Genomic DNA, 15,914 nt, shown 5'->3' on the forward strand with positions numbered 1-15,914 from the left:
TAATAATAATAATAATAATAATTTCAGTTTACGATCTGGAGACAAAATTGCTGACCTTAATTTTATACGCTGTCCATTCGATATGGAATTGGGAACGTGATATTACTACTACTACTATTATTATTATTATTATTATTATTATTATTATTATTATTAAATTATCTATATAGTGGTCTATAGTGGTCTATTATAGTCTCCTTCCACTTTGCATAGGGCCAATGTAATTGTAGATACCAAGACAATTTATAACACTAATAATATAGCTATAATAGAAAAGTTCGGGTCAGAAGAAGGTATCAGAAGATAGTTTTTTTAGTTGGTTATTTAACGACGCTGTATCAACTACTAGGTTATTTAGCGTCGATGAGATTGGTGATAGCGAGATGGTATTTGGCGAGATGAGACCGAGAATTCGCCATAGATTACCTGGCATTCACCTTACGGGTGGGGAAAACCTCAGAAAAAACCCAACCAGGTAATCAGCCCAAGGGGGGATCGAACCCGCGCCCGAGCGCAACTTCAGAACGGCAGGCAAGCGCCTTAACCGACTGAGCCACGCCGGTGGCATCAGGAGATAGGACGACATTAAGATGTACGGATCATATGCGGAGACTATAAAAAAAGGCAGAAACTGGGAAAGATTGGAGAATGTTGAGTTTGTAGTGAAAGACCTGCTCTTGGGCAGAAAACAATGAATGAATGAATGACTGAATACCGGTAGATAGCAAGATTTGTTAAAAATTAGCCCTCCAGTGAAGGTGACCACAAGGATCCTGAATATAAAACAGTTATGTTTTTTAAGTAGTAAGTTAATTAAAAAAACTTTTTGGACTTTGGCATTGAATATAATATAGCCATATAGACTTCTATAATGTGACATAGTATAATATAATATAATATAATATAATATAATATAATATAATATAATATAATATAATATAATATAATATAATATAATATAATATAATATAATATAATATTAACGTCACACATTACAGCTGCAGATAGTTCTTTCAGACTTCCAACACAGTTCAGAATAATAAATACAGAGTGTCTACACCGAAATGCTCTATTTTCATCTTGCTCCCGATATCTAAGATATAAAGATAAGGGAATTTTATTCACAAACATAAGTTGTAGGAGGTATTAAGTTTGTAACAAAAAATCACGACACTTCTACATGAGCCCCTGTGGTGATACGAAGGATGTCTAGTCTGCATTCGATTTCCATTCAGGTCTGTTCCAACATGTCCGGAGGGATGGTACCAATAGCTTCCACAATCCTTGCACGGAGGTCTAGAACGTCCCGTAATTTATTACACCCTGTCTTTGACGTAGCCTCACAAAAAGAAATCCAACGACGTGATATCAGGAGAATGTGGAGGCCAATTCAGAGTCCATCTCGTCCTATCCAATGCCATGTGAATGTTTCATCCAGCGACCATTGGGGACAGCACCATCTTGTTGGAACAACAAGTTAAGTTCAGGAGTTCTACCTAGGGAAAAGCAGCCACAGTCGACTCCAGTAGAAGGCGGAAACTTGGCAACATGTGCATCAGACATCAATCTTCTTTCGAGCGCGTGGTGTATGAGATTTAAGTCTTGCTTTCGCGTATTAAAGAGTATTTACAATTTATGCTGAGTTTTCTTTTTAGGTTCTGACATGAAAGCAACGAAGTACGGATTTCGGAGACATTTGAAACAGAAGACGATATAGAGCCAGAAAGAAACGAAATGGTAGATGTACCGGTAGCTCCATTTTTTAGAGTTATCAAAGAACCTAATACTTTTAGCTTTGAAGCTGATATTCAGCTTCTGAACATATCAGCTTATGCCACCTTCAAGGTATCCTCAAAGTTACATTGCTCACTTTGTATTGATTACAGTTGAACCTCTATTATCCGTGGTAATAAAGGGGGTGAAGTGAACGGTTAATCGAAAAAATCGTATAATCCGTAGGCCTACCATAAAAAGTTGTCATAAACAAAGTGCATAATATTTTCGTAATTTCCTCCATGGTCTTTTTTTTAATACACTAGGTAGTGGATCAGAAGTTTTTTTTTACGTTTGATTTTCCTATAAGTCAGTTATTAAAACAATATTTATTGTACTTAAGTCTGGTTTTCAACGACGGGTTTTTAATGGCCAAGGAAACTCCTTACGACGACTTTCTATGGAAAGATAGGAATACTAGAGGTCTCATGTTGTAGATTTACAAATTTTATACAGTTTATATTTTGTTTTTCATTAGCCTAAATCGCGCAAAGTTGTAATTCCTATCTCGTACTGTGATGTGAGATGAACCACATTTTCTCTTTTCTCGAACCACACAATTACTTGCATTTTTTTCCGTAGTACAACATGTTTTTTTTGGCACTTGTAGAAGACATTTTGCATAGAAGTTAAACAGTACGGTCACTCGAAGAGTAAGCCATAATGCTTAAGGTTAAAGGTTTGTAAAAACACTCTGTAGAAATAATTCGTACTTCATATTTTTTCTGCGAGAGAGACAGTCGGATAATCCACCAATTGGTTAATAGGGTGACGGATAATCGGGGTTTTACTGTACTTGGTAGGGAAAGAAACCCACAATCAAGATATTTATTATGACACTTTGAATTGAGGAGGACTTTACTCTTCTTTAAGATTTTGTACTTTACATTGCAACAATTGCCTATTACTGCATTGCAAGTACATTGATTTAAGATAGTGTTAATGTAGTAAACTATGTAAAATGTGGAAATCAAAAGAAGTTATTGAAGTTACTCTCAAAAACAGTCTTGTGTATTGATGTTGGCTTTGTAAACGATGTATGCCCTCGTGCGATGGAATAAGTTAAACTTGCTGTATAAAATACTTTCCGGCATTATGAACATATTTTGCAATTCATTTTTAATTTTCAGAGAAGTCTATATTGTATCTTAAAAGTATTTATTTCAGTCACTGACTTCACAGCATATGTTTAAGGTGCTACACTTAAACATATGCTGTGAAGTCAGTGACTGAAATAAATACTTTTAAGATTATGAACATAGTTAAATAATATTCAAAGGCAAGGAATGATATCACAGCTGCCAGTAAATCAGTGTATGGTAAGAGAAAATTGCAGACATTAAAAAAAAATATGTGAAAATTGTAGGCCTAAGTAAGATAAAACGTATTTAATAATAGTGTATAACCTAGGCCTAGGAATTGTACAGTATGTGTTGAGTATTGCATGTAATGTAATGGGATAATGTTTTTATAAACAATATAGAACTGCCGTATAGATGTTGAAAATAAGATAAAAATATATTATAATAAAGACACGACTCCTTTTAAGATATCTACAGTGTCTTTTTATAAATGAATATTACTGAAGTTTGAAAAAAGTGGCCTAGCCTAACTGGATAGATCCATTAATTCTGGCTGACAACCAAAGTAGCCTATGACTTGAAATAAATTACAATGTAACAAAATGTGCTTAATATTCACGCCTATGAATTATACGTGTTTGAATTTTGTACACAATGTAATGGAATATATTTGATAAAGAATATAAAACTATAGCATGTGGGAAATAACGATAAAAATAATGAAGACATGACATACCGCTTTTGTATTAAATTACAGCATTTTTTTTAGATGACATTATTTAAGATTTAAAAATATATATAAGAGGATTACTTTACTTTGTTGCAAATGTAGCTACTGTATATAATTATTTATCTATAATCAGTAATGTATTATACTGGCTCCTTGTACGGCGTACGATTAACTTTTTTACGGTTTTCTTCTGATATTAACATTAAAACTCTTTAGTTTTGTTAGTGAAGTATGACAGCAGTATGATGGACAACAGCAGACGACACAGTGTTGCCAAGTTGAGTCTTCCGACCTCCTAGAGTCGACCGTGCTGCAGCATATTCATGCCTTTTCAATGCACTCCCAGAGTCCATAAATTCTCTATACCATGTTTTTATCCCTTGGCGTCTGGTAATGCTATGTGATACACATGACGAAATTCCCTTTGCATCATAATAACGGACTTAAACTTGGAATACCACACCACAACTTAGGTACCTTTTGAAGTGACTCCATTTTCGCATGGATTACCAACAGCGCCAAACGCGACAAACGTTAGCTGTGAGAAAATTTAAGCGGCAATTTTAACTCCTGTTATACCCAAGTCTGTAAAATCAGATCTGAAAAAAAAGGTATTTTCTATCATTAAAAAGGCTTCAAAATTAGGGCACGTTGGTGTAGAAACTCTGTACATAGCTTATCAGCTGCTATCGGCTAATTATAAATTACTTTTTTATTCATTTTCGATTCATCAGTTCAATAATTAACTAATCTCATTTTTCATAATTAATTGTTCAGTAATTCCCATCCATCCAAACATTCGTTCACACATTCACATATTCAATTATCGTTCATACACTCATGCATATATTTCATAATTAATTCACTCACATTTCATTTATCATGAATTCCTCATCCATTCACACATTTATGTATTCACTTATCATTAATACATTCACACTTTAGTCCACACCTGTGGAGTAACGGTCAGCGCGTCTGGCCGCGAAACCAGGTGGCCCGGGTTTGAATCCCGGTCGGGGCAAGTTACCTGGTTGAGGTTTTTTCCGGGGTTTTCCCTCAACCCAATACGAGCAAATGCTGGGTAACTTTCGGTACTGGACCCCGGACTCATTTCACCAGCATTATCATCGTCATATCATTCAGACGCTAAATAACCTAGATGTTGATACAGCGTCTAAAATAACCCAATAAAATAAAATAAAAATTCACACTTTATCATTCATTCATTATGCATATATTCTTTATCATTAATTTACTTGTACTTCATAGTATCGATCAAATCAAGTCATCTCATTAGAATGTCCAACACATTGAAATTGAATGGAATTTCGTTAGGGGGCACTACGACTCTGCACTGCGACCTTTCAAGATCTATTGCTCTAACCCTCAAGCTAGATGGATTCCCAAACCCACACCGGCTGACTGCAGTAAGATTTGCTGCGTACCTAGGTTTCGAACAGGCCAGTCTCTTCCTTGCGTCGCCAGCTGGCGATCGTGGAATGCTGTAGAACAGGGCTGGGCACCAAGAGCGGATTCTACTCTCTCATGGGGAGCCATATGACTTCTCTTCAACCCCTTTCTTCCCCGCGGAACATCGCGCAGCGTTGATGTCGTGACGGATGAATATTAAGCGTCCCTGTTTAAGCCTTGGTTTTTCTGAACCGACGCATGCGACAGACCTCGCACAAATCCGGACTACATGAGAGATAGTGAGTGGTTTCTATGGCTGCGAGGTGCGCAGACCTCGCATCTCGCAGTTATAGAAACCACTCACTATCTCTCGTGTAGTCCGGATTTGTGCGAGGCGGGCCTCGCACCTCGCACGTCGCATGCGTCGGTTCAGAAAAACCAAGGCTTTAGAGTTTGGAATCGCTCCCGGTGACCAGCCCTGCTGTAGAATGATAGCGAAATGGAGAAATGTTGACGGAATTATATAGACCCCTAATATGGGAAAACGGGAGAATTCCAAGAAAAACTCCAACTGCGACATGGTCCTTGTCGATGAAAAATCCCAGGCCTGACCGGGACTCGAACCTGCGTGACAGGCTGAAGGTCTAACCACTCAGCCACCGCAAGGGTTTGATCGATACCACACTGCGACGCCTTCTTACTCCTGGGAAAGACCCAGTACTCAATTTGACAGAAGGCTGAATCAGGGCCGCCCATAGGAATTGTGGTCCCCCCGCAAAAAAATTGTTAAGCCCTCCTCCTCGATAATATTTTAATGAAAATTAAAATTCCATAATTTTAATATGATATAAAGACAAACTAAGGAAATTGTATTACAATATCTGCCAACCTTATTTTTACTGAAATTGAAATAATATTTTGGACAAGAGAAATAAATAACCCTCAGTTTATAAATACAATATGTTTCAATAATGAGCCTTACAACCAACAAAAAAAAAAGTCATTTTAAAAATAAATGCAAGCATAATTCAGTGAAAATATTAGAGTACATGTAAAAAAAATAATTAATATGCAGATTATAAATAAGTCAGGTTAGAGTAGTCTAATAAATTGTTATGCAGTAGCCCTACTAACTTAACTGAAACACCACATTTATAGAAGCTCTGGGAAGTAGGCTACTTCAGTCAGAATCTAATTTTAATTTTACATTTCGAAGCAGACGGCATCTTGAATCGTCTCACTTTAGCAGATACAAATTTTGCTCTATGACCTCACTAAGACTGACCTTTGAATCCAATTCGCACTCAATGGATAGTATTGTTAGCATAGACAAATAAATAGATTGTTAGATTGTTGAGTTTTTCTTGACCTAAACGTGATCGCAAGTAATTCTTGGTCAACTTCAGTTTACTGAACCCACGTTCACCAGATGCCATGAAAAATCTCAAACTGTGGAAGACATAATTACTATTTCAATTATTCATTCATTCATATTTTTTTGGCCAAGATCTTTCACTGCAAATCCAGCATTCTCCAATTTTTTCTCTATCTTCGGCCATCCTCTTAGTCTTCGCATACGATCCATATGACTTAATGTGATTTAACAGAATTCTTCTTTCATGTAAACAAACAACTTTGTGAATATTTTGTGGCTTCCTCTTCCTCAAACTTATCTAAAAATCTGGCCGGACTCCCCTTGGTCTCCGTTCCCGTGCCCCTCCACTCGAGTGGTGTTTCCTCCATGGTAGGCCATGAATGAACTTCTAAGCCGTTCTGGAACTTCTGCAACGAACGAAGAGGCAACGAACGAAGAGGCAACGAACGAAGAGTATCCCGAGAGAGAACACAGGACCTTTCGGTCCATCGCCAGGTACATGGTCACCCAATTCACTAAACCAAAAGATAAATCACAAAAGCTCTTACTTCATTAATGTATTTTCATCTGTCGGAAGATAACATGACAACGCCTTTGGAATATATTCTGTGAAGTCCGTCTTTTGTTATTACAACGTAGGGGTAACCATGTAATACTATGTACTATTGAGGGCGCTTCTGTACGTGTGTCTGTTCATTGACGACCTTGAAGCCCCACTTTCCCCTCCTGGCGCCCGGCCATGTAAACACCATCTGCCAGTAATAGAACTGGAATTCGAAATTTTTCATTCTCACTTGGAGCCCCGCCCGATGTTTTATTTCGCGCCCCGTGCTTCGTATCTCTAATGCAAACATGAGACAAAATATATGGAAGAAGTGAGAGGGAGGGGTGGAAGAATGCGAAGGAATAGAGTTAGAAAACGATGACAATGCTATTTGCGGAATCGGAATGAAGGTGAGAAAAAGAAGAGAAGAAGTCAAAGAAATAAACAGACAATGAAAAGAAAAATCGACAGATGTTGCATATCTTCATGTAGAAAAACGTGTGAGTGCGAACGCCTGTCCACAGGTGAATAGCTCTACTATCTACTATGCTGCATACTTTTACGTAAAGCTACGTGTGGTGCAATCACCTGTCGTCAAGTACACAGCTTTACTATTCTGTTTATTTGTCTGTGTTTACTATGTTTGCATATCTTTACGTAGAATTACCGTGTGGTGCAATCGGGTTGGGGACAACTGGCCACAGAAAATTGGCCACAGAGGCAACTCGCCACATAATTGAAATTCGTATCGAAGATAATTCGCTAAATAATTTAAATTCGTATCAAAAGCAATTAGCCACACATTAAAAGTCAAAGCAATACTGAAATTCGCAACAATTTATAATATATTTCTATGGTAACACAAGGCAGATCCAGAAACTGTAAACTAATTCGGAACTATGGCGCAAGAAATTCGCTTTACAAAATCATAAAGAGGCTCTCACAAATTAATATACAGTATCTTGGCTACACGTACACGAGACTTAGAGAAAATAAGAATGGAGTTGTTTGGCGCTATGACATGCGTGGCGGGTGTAATGCAACAGTCACGTTATCATAAGATGGAAGCAGTGTCGTCAAAGAACCGTCTGAACACAAGAATCATTCTGCAGACTGGGGAAGGATTAACGCAAAGGAATGTGTAGAGAACATGAAGGCAAGGGCGGGGACTTCCCGAGAACCGACGTCTTTCATTATTCAAAATGAGATACAGCGTATTGCAAGCGAAGCCAATGTGAATCTACCGAAGAAACCATCTGTTAAAAAAAAACTGTGCTCCGTACCAGGAAGCAGCACCTAACACCTGAACCAAGAAATATTGACGAACTGAACGTTATAGCCGACAGATACACTAAGACCGTACAAGGAGAAAGGTGGTTGTTGTATTTTGAACCGGAGGACAACGTGAAAGTTATCGTATTTGCCACTAATTCAAATTTAAATAAATTGTTAGGTTCCATTTTTGGATAATGGACGGTGTGGCAAATTGTCTAATTGTGGAAAATTGTGTATCTGTGGCAAATTGTCTATTTGTGGCAAATTGTTTATCTGTGGCGAATTGTCCCTGTTACTAATTTTCTGTGGCCAATTGTCCGGAACCGAGTGCAATCACCAACCGATAGGTATACAGCTTTATTGTGATGCATATCATTGCTTACAACCAGAAATGGGTGCGATTACCTGTCGACAGATACATGCTACATAATTATCTTTATGTAGAAGTACGTGTGGGTGCGATCAGCTGCCAACAAGTGCATTGATTTACTATGCAGCATAACTTTACATAAAGATACGTGGTTCGATCACCTGTCGTCAACTACACAGTTTTACTATGCTGCATATATTCATGTAGAAATACGTGCGGTGCGATCACCTGTCGTCAACTACACAGTTTTAATGTGCTGCATATATTCATGTAGAACTATGTGCGGTGCGATCACCTGTCGTCAACTACACAGCTTTACTATGCTGCATATATTCATGTAGAAATACGTGCGGTGCGATCACCTGTCGTCAACTACACAGTTTTAATATGCTGCATATATTCATGTAGAAATACGTGTGGTGCGATCACCTGTCGTCAACTACACAGCTTTACTATGCTGCATATATTCATGTAGAAATACGTGCGGTGCGATCACCTGTCGTCAACTACACAGTTTTAATATGCTGCATATATTCATGTAGAACTATGTGCGGTGCGATCACCTGTCGTCAACTACACAGCTTTACTATGCTGCATATATTCATGTAGAAATACGTGCGGTGCGATCACCTGTCGTCAACTACACAGTTTTACTATGCTGCATATATTCATGTAGAACTACGTGCGGTGCGATCACCTGTCGTCAACTACACAGTTTTACTATGCTGCATATATTCATGTAGAACTACGTGCGGTGCGATCATCTGTCGTCAACTACAAAGTTTTACTATGCTGCATATATTCTTGTAGAACTACGTGCGGTGCGATCATCTGTCGTCAACTACAAAGTTTTACTATGCTGCATATATTCATGTAGAACTACGTGCGGTGCGATCACCTGTCGTCAACTACACAGTTTTACTATGCTGCATATATTCATGTAGAACTACGTGCGGTGCGATCACCTGTCGTCAACTACAAAGTTTTACTATGCTGCATATATTCTTGTAGAACTACGTGCGGTGCGATCATCTGTCGTCAACTACAAAGTTTTACTATGCTGCATATATTCTTGTAGAATTACGTGCGGTGCGATCATCTGTCGTCAACTACAAAGTTTTACTATGCTGCATATATTCATATAGAACTACGTGCGGTGCAATCACCTGTCGTCAACTACACAGCTTTACTATGCTGCCATAGATCTCGACGCCTTTCCCCAGGAAAAGTCAAGAGAAACGTGTCGATCACTAGGTACGCCTTGTTTAAGATGAGCGCAGATGATTCAAAGACACTGTATTTGAGAGAGTCACACAAATTTTTGAGACCATGACGCTCAGATGTTGTTTCCAGCCACACCGAATGTGATTGATTAAAATGATCTACTACGTTTATATTGAGCCCCTCTGCCCATTGCGAAAGAGAGAAAGAAAGATCTTTTGGACATGATAAAGTACCTGATGGACCCTAAACGTCACAAGTTTTTATGAAAATATACCAAGTCAGTAAAAAAATCTGATGTGTATTTTCAGTTTTTTTTCTCAATTTAAATTAATGATTTTGTCTTTAACTACATGTATTCAAATTATTCTGAACTAAATGTTTAAAAAGTTAAATATCATTTTTTTTTTGTATAATAATCTTTTCGAAAAGAAGTCATGGTTTTATTATTTATAATTTCCATGGAACAACGTTGCATGTTCAAATCCCGCCTCAGCTAGGCAGCTTTTCCGGAAATCCCATTCAATATGCTCTCCTGCAAACTTGACAGTTCTAACATGCAGCATAGTTCCAGTGACCCATTCAAATATGCAGTTCTTCTTCTTCTTTTGTTTGTTTTCTTTTTAACGATAAAATTTTAAGAACGTATAACTTGTATATTTGCTAAGTCTGAAAAAAAAAAAAATTGTGTATATGTGTTGTGATTGTAGTGGGTTTCAAAATATACAGGAAACCCACTACAACCACAACACATATATACAATTCACCAAATCATCCCATACAACATAAACATGCAGCTTTCCGTACAATGACACACAGATTAATTAATATACCAATGAACAATGACAACTACACTGAAGAATTAAACACAATAAAATATATAGCACAAGACAATGGATACATCCCTAACATAATAGACACAGTAATAAAAAAGGCAAAACAAAAACAGAACAAACCAACTCAAACACCATGCGAGAATAAATACATAACATTAACATATCACAATACCAATACTCACAAAATTGCAACTTCATTCAGAAAACTAAAATACAAGATAGCATACAAAACAAATAATACAACACAGAAATACCTAAATAATCACATTAAATATTCAAATAAATATAATTCAACTGGAGTTTACAAGTTAAAATGCAATAGTTGCCCACATTTTTACATAGGACAGACAGGAATATCCTTTCACACAAGATATAATGAACATATTAAAGCTATAACCAAACCCTACATCACATCAAATTATGCAGACCACATTTTCAACAATAATCATGACTACAATAATATAGAAACAGATATGGAAATTTTACACATCACACCAAAAAGTTCACAATTAAACATCCTAGAACAGTACGAAATATATAAGAATACAATAGCACACCCACAATATATACTTAACACACAATTGCAGTTCAATACAAACACATTATTCGACGTCATAATACATCATAACACACAAACAGCCAGCCCCCACCATAGGAACAACACACCCCCACCCCTACCATCGACAACTGCACATCGCAGAGTCAAGATCACCAGTGGTTCAAGAGACACTGAAGATGACGTGACATAGTTTTGAAACGGGCCGTCTGTCGAAGGTATATGCCTTTTTCTAACAATTTTTACACTTTTTTAACGTAAGACTAAGTAAATTTTATGGTTATTTATTCGCTTCAGAAACAGTATCAATAGAGAAAGTGTAATTTTTTTTTTCGTTTCTTTCATTCAACAGCAGCACTTCAAAAGACAGTTCATCAGCTCTTTCGTTCCCTGCTGTTCCACTGTGTCTTCACACCTAGATAAGCAAATAGGCATATGTCACAAGATACCAAACAAATCACTTTCTTCTCGAAATCAACTTCAGTGACTAGCTTGATATGTGCCCCCTTTTCCTTTGAGGGAAGAGAAAGTTGGCACTGGCACTTCCATTTATGTACTGTTTCTTCTGCTGGTTTAGCTTCTGCACTAATTCTTTGAACTGTACGTTCAAAAATTCCATAAGCACCTGCAGTTTCTTTTTGAGTTACAGATGTAACTCTTTATGTCGTCACATTTTTAAGTTTTTTTTTTAAACATTCATTAAAATTATAAATACTGTAATTTTTTTCCTTTCACTCAGCGTATCCTCCCTCTTTTGAGACGTATCGCTCAACTAGACATAGATGTAACCTCTAATAGAATTATTGAAAAATACTGTTTGAATAAGCGCATAATGAAATGCCAATAGCTAAGAAAACTACCCATATGAGGAGCATCGTTTGAAAACGTGTTTTCTGCAGTCTTAAAGTTAAAAAGGAAGTGTTGGTCTGGGCAGACCGGATTTGTCACTTCGCGAAAAAAAAAAAAACAAAAAAAAAACACTAAGATGGAGACAACCCACGATTCTTTACAATCAGTTCTCCTCTCCTCCGCTAATAGTTGATTCCGAAACAGAAGATCACACGCGAAAGAAAGAAAAATTCTGCTATATGAGGCCGAAACATGTCCACTAAGGACGTATTCGTTATTGACGATTCCGATTAATTTTCCAAGCATTTGATACTTTAGCCCTTTTCATCCAACTCTTAAAAAAATTTGACCAACAGTATCCATTCACAAATAGCGTATTTCGTGATCATGCTCACAAGGGAACCGAACCAGGCCATAATGCTTGAATTTATTAAAACGCATATTTAAGCTAATTTTTGTTCGTTAAGAAACGTGGTGATAGTCGTTCATTTCGCTTTTATCTCGTTTACGAAATATTATATTGATTTGAAAATCGTTGTTATTTATACCGCTTCTTGCGCGCACTCGGATCCTCATAGTTCTCGCATTAATGCTTTATTCATTTTTTCTCTTAGCCATATTAATACAATAGTAGTGCAATCCATGGCATCTGTCACTCATTTATACACGTCCAAATGCATTGGTATGCAGCTGGAAGTCTAGGAACACTACTGTACATATGATTTCAAGAAACGAAAGGGGAATTTAGATCTAAAGTAAAACAACGTGTAGACAAATATAAGCCATTTAATGTTGTAGTCGATGCAAATAGTTCCGGTAAACTCACAAAAAATCACGTGAGAAAAAGGATAAGAGATGTATTTCTCCCGGATGTTAAGAAAAACTCACTACTACTTCTGGATTCATGAAGTAATCAGATAGATGACACTGTATTTACTGATGAAGTAAACAATACTTTACATAGTAAGACAATAATTAAACACAAATTACAATGGTTATTCCACTCAACACAGCAGTCGTTATTGCACTCCACAGGACGATAATTACTATTCACGTTTATTATTGAGAAGAACAACAATGTACTCCTAATTTCAACTAATGTTCACAAAGCACTATTTACAAAACAAAGCTGTCAGTTCTCTGTTCACAGTTCGTTCGCCTTGGCTAGTTCTTCTAGCTCACTCAAGTTCATGGTACGTAGAACCCAAGACTTCCAGATAACAGTTCACTGCACTTCAAACCCAAGACTTCCAGAGTCAGTTCACTGCACGTCGAACCCAAGACTTTCGGACGCGTTGCCCTCGCCTGGACGCTGCCACAGTACTCACTTAAGTTCACTGTACTTCGAACCCAATACTTCCACTGGATACGTGTCCGCTAACTAGCTTTCTCGCAGCTGACTGTCTAACTAGACTGGCTCAACTGAACTGGCTCTGTGGCTCACTTGCCCCTTCTATTTATTAAATCACACTTTCTCGAATGTACTACGTCGCGTAGATTCTACAACAATCGGTTCGCGTGGCTTGCGAACTTTCTGGGCTTCCCCATCACTCGGACTCCAAACGTTTCCCTTACGTCCGTCCCGTCCAATCTGCGCAGGCCGCAGTCTTCTTTCCCCTCGCCGCGCCGCACCCTGCGCCCGCAGAAGTTCGCGTTTCCACTCCCCGCGCCGCAGCGCGCCTTACTTCTGCCGGACGCGCGCGAAATTCCCCGACGCGACCAGGTCTTCCAACATGACGCCACATTATGAACAGTGAGCTGGCCTTTTCCCCTGAAGAGAGATTTTTACATTGTTGAAGATTAATAAATTCTAACGTACCCTATCTTACGTAATAATGCAACTTTCAACTCCTGAACTTTTTTACTGCGATCTTCAACAACAAAACCATCGCATTATATTATGTTTTCCTATTTCTTTCAAACTTTCGTGGCAGATAAGGCACTGAGTATTGACTCCAGCTGCTGTGAAAAAATAAGCATTTTCCCATGCAATATTGAAAGAATTTGCCTGATGATCACTTTTCCGTCTTTTAGATTCCTCCATTATGTAGTCGTAGATAGGAAAAGCGAAATAGCTACTGATACTTCACACTGCACCAGATAGCTGCGTGGACTATCCTCTACCTATTACAGGCCTACGTCATTCCGACGTGCCTTTCCAGCGAGCTGTTAGACGAATCTCCCGCTCCGAAGGAACGGCCGCGCTCAATGAGACAACATTTTTTTTTTGAAATAGTGTTTTACAGAGTCCTCAGATTAAGTGTTAATGAGCAGAGATAATACAAAATTACAAATTATAATATTATCAACGTTAATTTAATGAATGCAATGACACTATTTATATATTACACATATACATATATATTATGTGCAGTGTAAATGTATATATATATATATATATATATATATATATATATATATATATATATACACATACATAATATTAAAAACTAACAATTACAATGAAATTGATAAATTTAGAATACTTTAACAACAAACATTAAGAAATTGATTTTAAATAACTACATTTAAATATTTACCGTATCAGCCACAGAGACAAGATGGAGAGACAGACATTTATCCAGCTTTTTAGTCTCACCACAGACAGGTTCCTATTCAAAATACTGACAAAGAATATTATAGCCCGGGCTAGGAACACGTTCCAAGAGGAGAAACATGCGAGTGAGAGTGCTGACTACCCTTCATCGAGAAGGCTTCAAATCATTTTTTTTCCATTTCATTCCATTTACTGTATTCTATAGATCTTACACTAGCATTGAACCTTTAAGATGTGGAATAAGTGAAAATTTTGTAAGATTGCAATTATTATTGCATAAATTTTTGTACTATATAGATAAGGAGGCGAGATATGGCATTTGAGCTGTGTGATAGAAGAAAGACTGACCTATTAGAAGGAGAGTTTGTTTCATAATGGTTAATATTGTACGAATCTACTGACACGAAAATTTCATCTATCATCCCTCAATTCCCATTGGTGATATAGCCACGGCACATGATAAGATCACAGGGCAGATCTTGCCTCCTCTACTATAGTATAGCTCACTTCAAAATTAGTTACATGGCGCTCTGTAGAAAATATCCTGAGTAAATCTGTGATCAGTTGGGCTGCTGTACAGCATCTTAAGACCCCGCTTTGAGGACAATATTATCTGCCGTGTGAAACAATAGTCACTTGCCAAAGGGGAAAGACATTATTATTTGGAATGATAATTGTAGGAGCATGATAAAAATAACAAGGACCACGACAAGGACAAAGACGAGGACGACGACAAGGATCACAACATGAGCTGCGACAAGCACCACAACAAAGATCACGATAAGGAACACTAAATGAATCACGATGAGGATCACGATAATGAATAAGACCACGATAACGACTCTGACAAAGAAAATAAGGAACATGATAAGGACTGCAATAAAGGCAACAATCGTCGCGATAAGGACAATGACAAAGACAAGGATCATAGTAAGGACAACGACAAAGACAATAAAGATGAGCATAAGGGATCTGACAAAGACAACAAGGATCAGCATAAGGGACCTGTCAAAGACAACAAAGACCACGAGAAGGACTATGAAAATGTCAACGACAAGAACCACAATAGGCTTAAGTATCACGACGTGAATCACGGTCCTTGTCGTGGTCCTTGTCATGATCCGTGTCTTGGTACTTGTGATCATTATTGTGATCCATGTCGTGGTCCTTATCGTGATCGTTACCGTAAATCTTATAATGATCCTTGTTGTCTTTGCCACGGTCCTTATCATGTCACTGTTGTCTTTGTCCTGTTTCTTATCGTGGTTTTGTTGTCTTTATCATGATCCTTATCGTGGTATTTGTTGTCTTTGTTATGATCTTTATAATGGTATTG

This window comes from Periplaneta americana, chromosome 8 (genome assembly GCF_040183065.1).
Source record: "Periplaneta americana isolate PAMFEO1 chromosome 8, P.americana_PAMFEO1_priV1, whole genome shotgun sequence".
NCBI lineage: Eukaryota > Metazoa > Arthropoda > Insecta > Blattodea > Blattidae > Periplaneta > Periplaneta americana.